This window comes from Lepisma saccharinum, chromosome 9, assembly GCF_977018435.1.
Source record: "Lepisma saccharinum chromosome 9, izLepSacc3.1, whole genome shotgun sequence".
In the NCBI taxonomy this organism is placed as follows: domain Eukaryota; kingdom Metazoa; phylum Arthropoda; class Insecta; order Zygentoma; family Lepismatidae; genus Lepisma; species Lepisma saccharinum.
Window position 1 is genome coordinate 3527803 of NC_139237.1, and position 15361 is coordinate 3543163.

Here is a 15361-nt window from a genome sequence, read left to right on the forward strand (position 1 = left end):
ACACATATAAAATTGCTGTTGTCTCGGATCAGTTGCTTCGGTATTTTTGAAAAAGTCTGTGCCAGGTAGAAGCAATCAATGTTTTTGTGTCGGCCCTGTGTAAAAAAATTTCTAACCTTGTTTTGATTATCCAGTATAATGTCATCAAACACAACAACAGAATTATCGAGACATTCATGAAGTGGCTTAACATCTGGTTCAAAAGTGGCTATATCCAATCCATCATATAGCTTCATCAGCTGTTGATATTTTAATTGTTCCAAGCTCTTAGAGAAAACATACAAGTGCCTGTTTTTCCAGTCTAACGAGTTGGGTGCCAATAAAAAATTATCAACCATTAGTGTAGTTTTACCACAAGCAGATGGCCCAACAATAAGACATCTAATATTTTCAGGCAGCAACTTGCCATTTCTCTTATTCTGCTGTTCAGGTTCTGGCAGCCTCTTTATAACATCCCAGGTGCTCATATTATCACTTTGTCTGCATCGATCCAGCTGTTTTCCGGATGACCTAGCCATTTGACAAGTAACTTGTTGCCTTTTCTGCGGATGATTTTTTCTATGAGACATGTGTCAGGCTGTTTAGTTTTGCTGAGTTCTTGTTCATAGAACCGGCCTTTGAGAATTTCTCCTCGATGATCTTTTATTATATATGTATTAAGGGTCCCGGGTTTAACTTGAACCACTGTAAATAATTCAGTACTCCAGTTTCTTGTAAAGCCTCTCTTGAATAAGTGCTTATATTTGCTGATTCTTACTTGATCACCCACCTTGTATTTGGCCTTTCTTGTTGTTGGCTGGTATCTAGGATAATAAAAAGTCCTGATCAATTTTTGCTCATCAGATGAAGTTACTTCAGAGGGTTTCATGTTGATTGTGGAATGGACCGAGTTGTTATATTTATGTAGAAGTTCTGGAAGAATATTAAGCCATTTATAATTACCTTGGAGGGTAAATTGTTTATACATAAGATTTTTTAAGGTTTTGTTGAATCTCTCTACAATTGAGGCTTTGAGATCACTGTAACTCGAGTAATGTTTTATTGCCTGGCTTTTAATAAATTGTTGAAACACTGAATTATAAAATTCTTTGCCATTATCTGTTTGCAAATAGCGCGGTGATCTTCCACTCTGATTGATGATTGTCCTGAAGGCTTCTGTAACACATTTTCCAGTCTTGGATTTGAGTGGCACAGCCCAGGCAAATTTTGAAAATGTGTCTATTACAGTGAGTAGATACTTGTAGCCCTTGTTGATTTTGTCCAAGTTTTTCAACTGTCCACTTGACAACTCAATCAAATAGCTTTGCCATAAATCATCTATGCCTTTTGTGACTACTGGGAGTCTCTTAAAATTATGTCGGGCTTGTCTGTGTAATTCATCAACAATAATTTGTCTAGACATAATATGAAAACAAGAATATTGCAACTATGGGGTGTTCAGCAGCTGATACTGCAGGATTTTCTAAATATAATTTGTCCCCTATTTGTATTTTAAATTCCAAAGTGCCATCATCTTCAGTATAGGCTGTTTCTAATGTATTGGGGTCTGTAAAATCCTCTAACTCTACACTGGTGATTTTCGGTTTGTTGTCAGCATTTGTTATTGATAAGGTGGGGTAGTGGTGTGCCTGTGGTTGAAGCCAATATTTGATCTTGATTGGTCTCAATGTGCCCCCAACAAAAAACTGGTAATAAAATTGTGCAGGGGACAGCATATATATTTTGCCACCTGGTGTAAATGGTGAATCACATTCTTTGTTGGGAATGCTGTACAATTCAAGAATTACTGTATGTTTTGGATTCTCGATTATGCCCGTTATTTCCTTTTCTGCTGTAAGCAATCTGCTTGTTACAGATTCAAGGTGCTCATTGATGGTCCTAACAACATCATCATGGCCTGGCTTGATTTTTATGTCCACAACAAGTTTCTTGTATTGTTGCACAATCTCTTGAAGCTGGGTGGCAAAAACAGACAGAGCATTTGCTTGATTGGATTCCATGGTCCCTAGCTGTTGCTTGATATTAGCTACAATTTGTTGCAAATTTTCAACAACTGCCAATTTTGAATTTTGAGCAGTAAGATCATGGACCTGTCTTCTGATATCCTCAAACAGGGCATGCAGTTCATTAATATGTTGATTGGTTGGTAGAGTGGCCACTGTCTGAGTGAGAAATTTGATCTCTGCTTGGATATTCTTGATATCTTCTGATTTCAATATCCTATTCACAGCTCTCTTAATATTTTTAAGTTCCTGTGATGTGGGTAGATTTGATACTGTATTTTGCAAAAATTCAAGTGCCAATTTTACATTGTTTAATTCAGAAGCATCAGCCACATTTTGCATAGCATTTTGGAGCAGGGCTATATCTGCCTGAGAGGGTGTTGATTGTTGTAAAATTTCAAGTTTTGTTTGGATATCATCGATCAAGTGATGAAAATGTGATAGTTCAGATTCAGTGTTGAGGTTTTCAAGTTTTGTGATCTGTTGCTGGACACTGACCAGGGTGTCTACAATACCGGGCAGGCGGGATTCTAGAGATTCTAGTACATTTGCCAAATCATTTTGCACTGCTGCTATTGTACCCTCAAGATGGGTTATGGAACTTTGAATTTTTCCAAAATCTTCATATGTTTCAAGTTGCAGCTTGATGTTTGCTACACTCCGAGTTATTGCATTCAAAGCATCAGAAGATGGCAAGTTGTTCATAAAATTTTCAAGTGTCTCAATTTTTTCTTTAACCTCGGCTATGGCATTGTTCAAGGGGTCCAGATTAGGTATCTGGAGTGACTGAATCTGTTCTTTTAGAGTGGAAATCACTAGATCAAAATCTTCTTGTGATTTTATGCTTTTGACAATTGTTTGGAGTTGTGTCTGGACATTATTAATCTGCTCTTCCAATTGTTGTTTCAATTGCTCAGAATTGTTAGCCTGGGTCTTAAATTTGGCTTGAAGAACTGCTACAGCTTCTTCTAAGCTTTGAAAATTATCCAATGTGGCCAAATCAGTATATTTTTGAAGCAGCACTTTGAGTTCAGAATCAATTTTAAGAAGAGGGTCCATGCATTGTGATTGTAAATTTGTAATTTCTAATTGAAGACTGGCATTGAGTGTGGTTTGTAAAGCTTGTAAATCACTTCTTAATTTCTTGACTCTGACATCAAGCATCAGAATCTCATCACTGTGATCTTCATGTCTTGTATGGCCAAATATATCATTAGGCATTTTTGTTTTAGTGGTTATTTATTATTGAATATCTGATTCTTAATTCTATAAAAAAAGGTATAAGCTTGTCATATGATCCCGGGACCTCAATATATAAGCAGTCACCAGCAGAAACAGTATATACAGTGCCAGAAATCATGTTTGAGTGCTTAATTCTATAAATATTTCTCCCTACTGAAATCTTGACATCACCCTCAGGGGTTGTAATAAATTGCAATTGACCACCTACAGGTAATTGGTAATGATTTAAATTATTGTTAAATATGTACAATGTTTTGCCTGTTTCATCATCAACATCTGTAAGTATGCTGTTCAGATGAATAATTAACAAGCCACTCAGTTTAGACAGCATATCAGAAGAGGGTTGTGGTGTTGGCAGATCCATAATAGCCTGTTTTTTGAACCCAAATAAGTTCATAGGCATGTTTATTTATTTCAAATCATGCTCTGTAATTGGGCATTGATCCCCATTTTTCAAATCACAATGCCCCCATGGTAAAGTATGTATGCCACATGATAAAATGTATCTCTTATCATCATGTGGGTCCAGGGCCACTTTTCTTACAATATTTGAAGTCAATAAGTGATCCACACTCTGAATTCTATTTTCTGATGTTCTAATTGTGCCACTTGATTTGAGGCAATTTTCATAATCTTCAAATTGGAGGTCTTTTTCAACAGTTACTTTGCCAATGCCCTTGGCCTTTTTGAGAACAGCACTACATGTTTTAAAACTATACACCTTGGCACTTAACCCAGCAAATGCCACAATAACATCACCAAGTGTCTCATCTTTTAACTTGCCAGGCACCTTTTTGTTGTGGGGTTGAATTATTGTATGTTCACTGGTATCAAAGTATTGAAACAATTCAGGCTGTGACATATCTTGATAAACATCTTCTGTTTGAATATCAAGAACAAAACTATCCGTATCCATGTACGTCAGTTTTACACGATCACCATAAAAAGGTTTCAACACCTCATAATACAATGTTAACATATGTAATTTGGCCAATTCCAATATTGCAGCCCCTACATAAATAGGTTTATCAAACTTAATCTTTGTTTTCTTCATGTTGAAAAGTGCCATGTGCTCATCATAAATTCTTCTATAATTGAAATTAGGCTTTGCAACCAATTTTTTGCTCAGGCTGGGGTCAGTAATTATTTTAACATCGGTATGTTTTCTGACATTTTCAATAGTTTTGCCATACACTGAATTCACCATCAATTTAAACAAGCCCTTATCAAATTGGCTCTTTGCAGATGTTCGAAGCTCTGTATTTGTATCAATGTATGGTTTCAACCATCTTGAGTGCCTGAACCTTAAGACTTTTCCAACTTTGGTCACTTGAACACCATGTTTCATCAGGAACTGGAGGTTTTTGTAATATATGACATAACCTTGTTTCGGCTCCAGAGTCATCATGAGCTTCTTCTGTTTAGAGCCAGGTGAACACTGAACCTCGGGAATTGGGGGCAGATCAGAAAATTTATTGTGCAAATCATCAGGAATTGTCAGATCAACCTCTAAGAAGAGGCCATAGTCACTGTCATCAAAGTCCTGAAGATCTTCAATATTGAAATCTTCAACCCATTCAAGCCCTGCATATGGCAGTTTTTGCATCATGGCGTGACCATAGAGGCTGTTTGCATCTACATACAGTATAAAATTTGATGGCCGTGCTGGATCATAATCAGGCATATATTTGTTATTTGCTCTGGCATATCTCTGGGAACATTGCACCATCCCCCCTCTTATACATTTCTCCATAAACAGATACTTATCTTGATCGTGGATCAGATCCAATTGCATTTTAGTGTTCAAAAACGTTGCAGACCATGCTAGGCCCGGGGCACTGTAAAAATATATTGGGTCCAGTCCATAATTTTGCATGGAAGATTTTCTGAATGCCTGCATTATATCAGCTGAGAGGGTCACATCAAGTTTTAAATATGCCATGTGATAATCACCAAATGTCTGGCAATTTAAATTGTTCCACATCAACTTGGCATGGTGATAATCTTCATCAGTGATTCCAGATCCTCTGATTCTGCTGTAAAACTCTTCTTGTGGTGGCAGGGAACACTCATCAAATTTAGAAAAATCTGTAACATAGTCATATGGATATACACCCTTCCGCCTAATTAATTTCAGGTCCAGATTTGGAAACGAGGCACTTGTGATTTTGAATTTATCATCAGATAATTGATTTGCCAGTGTAGCCAGGCTAGCAGGTAAAAATCTGTAAGAATCAAGAAATCTTATGTGAATAGGAACACCATCAACTTTAATTATCTTGCTAATAGCAATATATTTCTCATCATTTTCAGCTAAAATATTTAAATTCTGCTTGTCAAACCCCTCGTACCTGATCAAATGATGAAAATCATAATTGGATGCTCCATGGCAAAATATGGGGATAAATTTTGGTCTCTTGATCTGAATATTACAGCTATTACACAGGGCCATTAAGAATTTACCATCTGTATGAGAATGGTGATGAACCTTGATATTTGTATCTGAAAATTCACAATCACATACCGGGCATTTTTCTGCATTGTTGAAATCCTCAATCTCTTCCTCTGTTAAAGGCAACATAGGTTTTGATTTTAATAAGAAATTAGATGCTATGTCACTGCACTCATTTTCTATTTTATGTTTAAATATTTTGATGGCATCTTCTCCCATGTATGAATATTCTTTAATAACAACACCATCCCGTATAACCATATAACAAAAACTGGAAGCTTCATGTTGCTGGTATGGTGTAATTGAAGATTCTTCTGGATCTGGATTGCAGAATGCAAGAGATTTGAGATTCGATTCAAAATCACATGCAATATATGCTGGGTGTTCCAACAAGGCTTCAAACTTTTTGAATTTGCAATTTTCACTTGGATTGGGCATCACCATATGAACAGGTTTATGGTTCCCACAGTATTTTAAATGTTCAATTAACTTGTTTTTAGCAATTTCTGCACTCTCTTCCCGAACCCCCTTCACCATTTTTTGACCATCAAATACAGTTAAGCATCTTCTACACAACTTGAATATTGTATTGGATTTGTCTAGTTGTGTTCTCACTAAAGCTTCAAGATTATGTATCAGAGTGTAATGATATGTGCCATCCCCTTCAATTAAGAGCAGATCAATCGGAATAGCAGATTCATCATCAATTGTACTGATTCTGAGAGGTGCTATCGGGCAATTGCCAGTGGAACAAATAAATACATTAATAGATAATTGTTTGCCATTGATATGCCTGGCCCTTTTTTCAAATTTATCAATATTCTGTACAGACATTGGATATTCCAAACCCTCCATTGCATCGTCAAAAAGATGTTCATGTTGCTTGTAATAAGTTATTCGCTGAGGATCCTTTGAAACTGGATACAGAGCAGCTAAAATACACCACAAAAAGCATTTCTGGTCATTATTTTTTATATTGACCACGGCTCTTTTGTTTTTGATATTGGCAGGTAATGGCAGATATGTAGAACCTTTTAATGGGTTGAATTCAGAAATATTAACATATAACTTGTGCGGAGAGCCACATAGGCTCCATCCTGACTCTTTTGCTGCAAATTCAGAGTGTTTGATGTTCAGTTGATCCATCAACCTGCTTATTATTTTGTCTGCATTTGCGTTTGAATAAACCGGTATAGTTTCTGTTATGTGGGGCTGTGTAAATTTTGTGCCATTTGGTTTCTTATATTGAGTATACAATTTGAGGGACAGCTTATAAGAGCCATTTTGTGCATTTAGAATTGCCTGTATATCAGGTTTTTTACTGTTCAAAAAATTCTTAATGCCACGTCTTGGCTCTGATACAAACCGATAATCCCTAAGTTGGGCATTAAAACTGCTATGGATAGGTTCATAGCGTGGCTGCTTTGCTGGTCCAGCATTAACAGGTGCTTCATGCTTCCTTTTCAGACCAGATGTGGATGGTTGTGAGGGCAATGCTGATGACTGTACATAAGAATTACACTTATGCCATTTGTAATATGCCTTGCTTAATATTTTATGGCATCTTGGACACATTTTTGTGGCTTTTCTGCATTTCTTAGAGTTACAAATACGGCAATGCCTAGCCCAATGAGAACTAGATATATTTTTATTACACTGATTGCAATATTTTTGTTTTAGCATTTTTTCTTGTTGTTTATTATATAAGATTTTCTGGGCTTCAATTCAAAACTTTATACTTAATAAAAAATATCAGTTGGGTTCAGCAGTTAGTGGCTGAGCTGGTGCTTTTATACCCAAACAACAGCAGTAACTAGGTTTTGGTGATAGTTTTGCTGATATACAACACACTTCACCAGGTTTAAAACCTCATCTCTATATCAACTAAATACAATTCAAAATCCAATTTTGAACTGTGCAATAAATATTCTGTAAGTCTCACTTGTGTTTATATTAACAGAACAATACAAAACCAGAATTGTATTCAGGATTGCATGTTTTCATACAAAAAAGCCATATTTTTGACAAGTTTATAAACAACAATCACACAGATATAGCTTTTACACACATGGCCGAATCTGTCTGAGCAGAGGAGGGAGGGGGGTTTCAGATTTGGGGGCTATCAACTAGCAGTAATTATTCTCAAAATCTCACTTGTGGACATATTATTTTGCCACATGTATTTCAATCTTAAATATTTTATCAGGACTCGAACCCCGAGCCTTTTGTTTACAAGACAACAATATTATCATTTTGCCATCAGGGGAGGCTTCATATTTTATGAGAACTTAAACCCAAACCTCCACACCTGAAAAATTAGGGTATAAGCCCCTCTTGCCATTGTCTTAAGTATGGGTAAATCTATCTGTTGAGCCCTCGCCTTTTCTACACTAGAAATTCAGAATTTCTTAAAAATCAGAGCATATCACACCTGAAGAATTGGGGTATGGGCCCCTCTTGGCATTGTTTTAAGTATAAGCAAATCGGATTGTTCAATCAAATAGCCTCTCCTTTTCTACACTTGTAAGTGGCGCTGTCCCTACCGTAAATACCACTACTGTTATCGTACTGCATTTCTTTTTTTTTTTTGCTGTATTTTAGTTTTATTTCACATATTTCTCTTCCTTTCTGTTCGGTTCGTCTCGTAAACAATATAAGCATTCATATCTGGGAATTCTAATCCGGGATTCTAGACGTGGTAGCGAGTTGCAGAAACCATTCCACTAAGGATGTTTGATTGATTGGGTTGGTGTTTTAAGTCCACTTTATGCACAGTAAGGATACTCGGAACTGGACCTACAGTTTAAACCTAAACATTACACTACGATTTTTTTTGTTACTACAACCAGTGTTTTTTTTAAAAAATTGTAGGTAGAACTGCATTACTGGTAAACCCTAATTTTTTTCAAACACATGTAGCCTTCGGTATAACTAACTAACTAACTCCCTAGCCTTCTTAAACCCGAAGGTTCATGGCTGCAGCAACACAGGCCTTCCATCTTTCCCTATCTTGAGCAAGTTCTATATACTCTTTTCCATCCCTACCGATTTCCTTTAGGTCCATCTCAACGTTGTCCCTCCATCTTCGTCTTGGCCTTCCTACTGGTCTCTTACCATCAGGTTTCCCAACAAGAATCCTGTAAACTCCTCTTTCCTCTCCCATTCATGCCACATGGCCTGCCCACCTAAGTCTTCTTGATTTAATTATTCTAATAATATCTGGACATGAATACAAATTATGTAGTTCTAAATTATGTAACCTTCTCCACTCACCTGTCTCCTCATCCCTTTTAGGTCCAAAGATTTTCCTAAGGATCTTATTTTCAAATACTCTCAATTTATGTTCCTCTTTCAATGTAAGGGACCAAGTTTCACATCCATATAATACTACAGGCAAAATTACTGTTTTGTATATTTTAACTTTTAGTTTCTTAGATATTAAACGAGAAGACAAAAGTTTATGAAGAGAGAAGTAACATGCATTTCCTGAATTAAGCCGACTTTTTATTTCCTCTTTAATATAATTTTCATTTGTTAATATTACTCCTAAGCATTTGAATTTGGAAACTGGTTGAAACGAGTTGTTATCAATAATTAGATTTTGATTATTACCTAACACTTGGTTTCGGCCTGTAAGCATATATTTAGTTTTCTCTTTGTTAACTTCCAAACCTATCTCTTTAGCAGTTTTGAAAAGTATTTTAGCATTATTCTTAATGGTATTCACATCATTCCCCAGTAAGTCTACATCATCTGCATATGCTAACAACTGAGTCACACCATTTAATTTTAGTCCTTATAGCCTTCGGTGTAATGAGTAAAATATGAACATGTCCACTCTAGTACATACACAACACATACAGCTTGTTAGCGTAAAAAATTCCACAACTTACAGGCAGATAACTTTTGTTTCAAATGTTTTATGTTTGAAGGCTCGTTTCGACGCTAGGAACCCTCGCAAAACGGTTTCCTGTACTCACTAACGAATTGTATTTTCACTTATTCTTAACCTATGTGTATATAATCAGGTAGATATCGATTTGGTGTGTCTGAAGGAATTCCACAGTGACGTAAGTTTCTTTTATCTAATTTCTTCAAATACCATACCAAGGTATCGGACAAGGTCGAGATTCTTGAACATTAACTCTGTCGCATCTCTATATTCCAAAAGTGTGTCTCATTCTCGGTCTAGTCCCGATTAGCCTCAAATGATCTTGTCACGTTTACTTGTGGATTTTTACAAGGCAGTCCCGGTCTTCAAAACCAAGTCATTTTAGTGCCATATCTAGAGTTTATTTCAGTTTCCTTTAAAGTGATACACAATACTCAACATCAAACATTCTTTGCCATGATAATTTCAATAAAAAAACTAAAGTACAGGTAAAGTGTGCAACCGCAAATAAAATTTTAAACAAAACCGCACCCGATACGTTGGCATCCTCCCTCAAGCATATTTCCCCCAACATATAAATTAGTTATGCCAATATGCGTTCTGCGTGCCCGGGCAAATGCTGTCCGGGGGGTCATTTGTTGCTGCGGACGACTGAAAACTTAGATTGTGGTTGAATCACAACTTGGTACACACAAATATTATTAATTTTGAATGCCTCCGAGTTAAATTACTGTCCGCTAGAGTGGCAATCAAACTTGTCTACTCAGGCGCTACAGCGGCGATTTTTGTCAATCATTTTGCACCTTAGTAATTTGGTTCATAATTGCTACGGGATGCTACATCCTTTTATACTACGGTGATGAAATTTGAGCTGTAACCATTATCCGAGTGTGAGATATAGAAATACATGTAATGTAGTGTGTGTATCGTAATTTCTGAGATGAAATTATTCCGCCACTAAACTATTATACATGAATAACATCACACTATATTCAGCCGTATACGTTGAGTTAACCGAATATCGGTAAACGCATAACATTAAAGTAGCGTACGGTTTTACTTTAGAATAGAATAGAATTGAAGTGTTTCTATTTAAGCAGGCGTGTTTCGGGATCATGGTCCGTTCTTACAACAAACCCTTGTCACAGATGCTATGAATTACCAAAATAAAGCAAGATAAAAACAAACATAATGATCATGATAATACAATAAAGAAAATACGAAGATTATGCAATAAAAAAATAATTAATTGAAAGGATTAGTATAGGCTATATATTGTGAAATAAAGATAAAAAATAAGTCATTAGTAGTGCATTGGGGGGGGGGGGGTGATTCGTATGCGTTATGTTGTGTGAAAGTGTAGGTGCAATTATTAAGATTGATGCAGGTTAATCTAGTTGTTTGGACAATAGTAAAACAAGAACTCAATCAACCAACCAACCAACCAACCAATAAAGCCAACATGAAGGCATACAGAGTAAATACGGTATACGTATTCTTCTGTACTGCGCTAGTCAAATATAAAATATATTATTCCATAATGTATAAAGTTTAAGTTTTGAACATAAAAGTATTTTTTATTCTTTACTTGAATATAACATTCGTGTCTATTTCAACAGTAGTTTCACTACAAGGTGTTCAATCGCTGTTGATAAGAGGTGGATTTCGTAGCGAATTTGCCGGCCTCCATGGCTGAGTGGTTAGCACATTGCGCTTTGACGCCATAGGTCCCTGGTTCGAATCCCGGCCTGGGCATAGATGTTTGTGATTGTCACTGTATTAATTTAACTATATCATTACTCATCCACATTTCCACAAATTAGACAAAAGTGGCACAAAAGCAAAGTAAAATAAAGGAAATCAATCAATCGTAGCGCATTCCTCAATCTTTAAGTTTAGGCCTATATCTGGAACAGGATCTGAGATAACTCCATAATCGAATAATAACATTTCACATTTTAGTGAATAGTATCCTATTACAACAAAATCTAAAAGGTAAAGATGAAATACCATGAAGGATATGAAATGGTGAATAAAATTGTATAGGCGTTGAGTGCCTGAAAAGACAGCCTGAAAACATTCCCTCTTGACAATTCTTCCTACGACCGTTCAAAGAATCCCCCAGTCTTTGTGTTTTACACATCCCTGCCCCATAACCATTCTTCAAATCAAAATGTTCCCACAGGCGGAAAAAGGGGTGCAAAAAAATGCGCACAAGAATTGCACGCATCAAGTACTTGAGAGGGGGGAATGAAAAAAATACTAATTTTCTCCATTTCTTGGCTGCGAAGGGGAAAACGAGAAATCTGACTTCGCCCTTGCCTTCGACTAATGACACTCCGCGTAACTTGTTTGCTTTGAGAAGTTGCGTCAGTCTGGTAATTCTGGAGCAGTCTGTTAGATACCTCCTTAATGGTGGGTGGCCCTTCTCGACGTCCCATCAGGGGAAGGTACCGGGTCCGAAGGAAGGGAGGCTGGGGAGCGAGAAAATAGAAAAAGAAGGAGAAAGTTGACATCCTTATCATCAATCTTATCAACGGAACTCTCACCGTTCCGTGCGCTGAAAGTTGCAAGGATGGAAAATATTCTGCCTACGATGGGTTAGTGTTAGTGTGGCCAACATTATGAATAGTTACCAATGCTGGTAAATTTCGAGTGTATTTAAAAGTGTAAATTTTGCTTGCATGTTCTGCCACTTTAGGGTATCAAATTTCTTATGAATTTATCTAATCTGTTTCAAAGAGCACATTGTGCACAGATAGGCTAATCTGGACTGAACCTACAGTTTATTGTGGAATCCGAAGCGAACGCAATGTGCCTCCACCGATCCCGAGGCACTTTGATTTCAAGACGACTTGGTTTGTCTTAATTGTTGAAATAACTACCAATTACTACTACAAGGGTAAAGTAACACGTGTCCACCACTTGAGACACGGCCGACCTCAGTGGCTCAGTGGATAGTACTGCTCGCTACAGCTCCAGGCCAGGGGTTCGAATGGTACCTGAGGATGAGTGTTCTTTGTGAGTGCCCCCACTCACGACCGGATCAAGAAAGTGTGGAGCGTTACCCAAACACCCCCTATACCTTCATGGCGTGGTGCTATGCACAGGGGAGCACTTTACTTTTTTTTACTTTTTTACATAACTCATCTTTATTAACGCGTCTGACTACCATGCTGAAGGTCTCGGGTTCGATCCCCGGCCGGTTCAAATCCGCTAACTTTTCTGACGATGGAAGCGGCCCCGGCGCCAACCCAGCGACGAATAACATGGGTACCCGGGGAAACCCTGGGGGGTAAAGGCGGTCAGAGGCGTGATGCTGATCACATCACCCTCACTCACGACCGGATCAAGAAAGTGTGGAGCGTTACCCCCACACCCCCTATACGCCTTCATGGCGTGGTGCTATGCACAGGGGAGCACTTTACTTTTTTTTTCTTTTTTACATAATTCATCTTTATTAACGCGTCTGACTACCATGCTGAAGGTCTCGGGTTCGATCCCCGGCCGGTTCAAATCCGCTAACTTTTCTGACGATGGAAGCGGCCCCGGCGCCAACCCAGCGACGAATAACATGGGTACCCGGGGGAAACCCTGGGGGGTAAAGGCGGTCAGAGGCGTGATGCTGATCACATCACCCCCACTCACGACCGGATCAAGAAAGTGTGGAGCGTTACCCCCACACCCCCTATACGCCTTCATGGCCTGGTGCTATGCACAGGGGAGCACTTTACTTTTTTTTTACTTTTTTACATAACTCATCTTTATTTTCGAGATTAACCAAAAGTGGCGACACTTTAATAATAACAATAAAATCAATTGAGACAGCAAAGTTGCCGATTCATGTAAGGAGAGTTCACCAAGAGATCGATCGTTGAAGTATTTCCTTTCATTCTGCATACTTTACCGTTTTCTGCAGTGATTCATGGCCTTGAGTAGACACAAATCTACCTGAAAGCATCGTCCAAAGATATTTTCCAAGGCATTCTCTTGGAACATGTGGAAGGAAGGAAGCATCTGATATTTTCGAGTTGTCGAGTTATTTGAAGTCCAAATAATGCACAGATATGCTAATCGGGGCTGAAGATACAGTTTGAAGTAGGAAACGAACCACTATGGACCTCCACCGCTTATCGAACGGGCAGGCGTGATATTTTCGAGGGAGAAGATCTATATATGAATGTTCTGAATAGATGCCTCTACTAAGCCTCCCCGATGGCCTAGTGGTAAAGTCGCTGCCTTGTAATCAAGGGGTCCCTGGGTCGATTTCCGGTGGTGACACGTTTCACAGTGCTTCGGATCCAACTTTAAACTGTAGGTTCTTTCCCGATTAGCTTATCTCTACATAAATTGGACTTAAAATTTAATTCAATGAAATGCCATACTTAGGCCGTGTCCGAAAGATGCAAGACCGTTCTTGAAGCGAGCAGACTTCGAGGCTGATCTCGCAGTTCAGTCTCGAAGTCTTGAACTGGAAGTGAAATGTAAATCTTTCGAATTACACTTCCACTTCAGCGCCTAATACTGTGAGCAGATAAAACTACGAACACATTATTTTCCCGCGTGATAAACACTTGTTGTTCACCATAGAAATCACAGAGCAATGTAAAAAGTTCTTAGATGTACATTTCCACAGAGAGAAGAACTACAACCAAATCAGCAAGCTATCCCGTTGCAGCGCACGGTCAATGGTCATGTTGACATAAGTTATTCTCAGGTAAATCGGGAGATCGAGGAAAGATTAAATGCACTGCAACAAGATCTCGCCCAATTACATTCGAACACAGGACTCCAGTCTCATGAGTCAGATTTAGAATTGCAATTTCAGAATCTGGAGGCTAAAGTAACTAAACTTGAAGAACATCGGAAGAAACATTCATTCACTGAGTCATCATTCTCATATAAAGTTAGAGAAAATGAACATAGAGGTAGAAACAATAGGATAACCTATTATCATAATAGTAATCATAGAGCTCAGGATAGAAATACTTGGCATAATAACCACAATAATAATCTCGACACACAGTCGCAACGCTCGCATAGGGGACGATGGCTCAATGGCGGTAACCCTCGATTTCAGAGTTCGCACTTTCCATCTTCATCGCCGCGAACATTTTTGGAGCAACAACAGGGGCGAAGATCCAAATAACCATACTAATCAGGTTGTAAATACAAATCACTCAACTATGACGGGGACCTTGATGCAGGGCCTTCGGGGAAAACTCTAACGGTCTCTACTTTTCCTTCTGAAGATCTGATTTACATCAATGTGAAAGTAGATAGGAAATTCGACAATTCATCCTGGCTAGTGGAAGTCAAATTTCGGTAACGGGAGATAAGAACATACCAGTCAATGCCAAGCGATTTAATATAAATACTGCGATTAGAGGGGTCACTAATTCAACTGACAGTTAAGGAAATTGTGTTACTACAATTTTCTATACATAACCAAACATTTGTTCACCCATTTAGAATCGTTAAGCATTTTAATCAAGGTACTATACAGTATTAGGAAATGATTTATTGAAGGGACAGAAGGCTAAGTTAGATTTTGAGGAAAATAAGCTTACATTGCATAGATTTGGCACACCTCCTAGAAACCAAATTAAAAATGAGAATAAGAAAGATTTTGACGTGTCAATCATGTTACAGCATGTTTTGCAACCAGAATTTGTAGCTGCTAAAAAGATAAAAGTGAAACCCAGGACAAATTTGTGCATTCCACTGAAATTGGCTAATTCATATGACAAAGATAGGATGCTCTTCGAACCG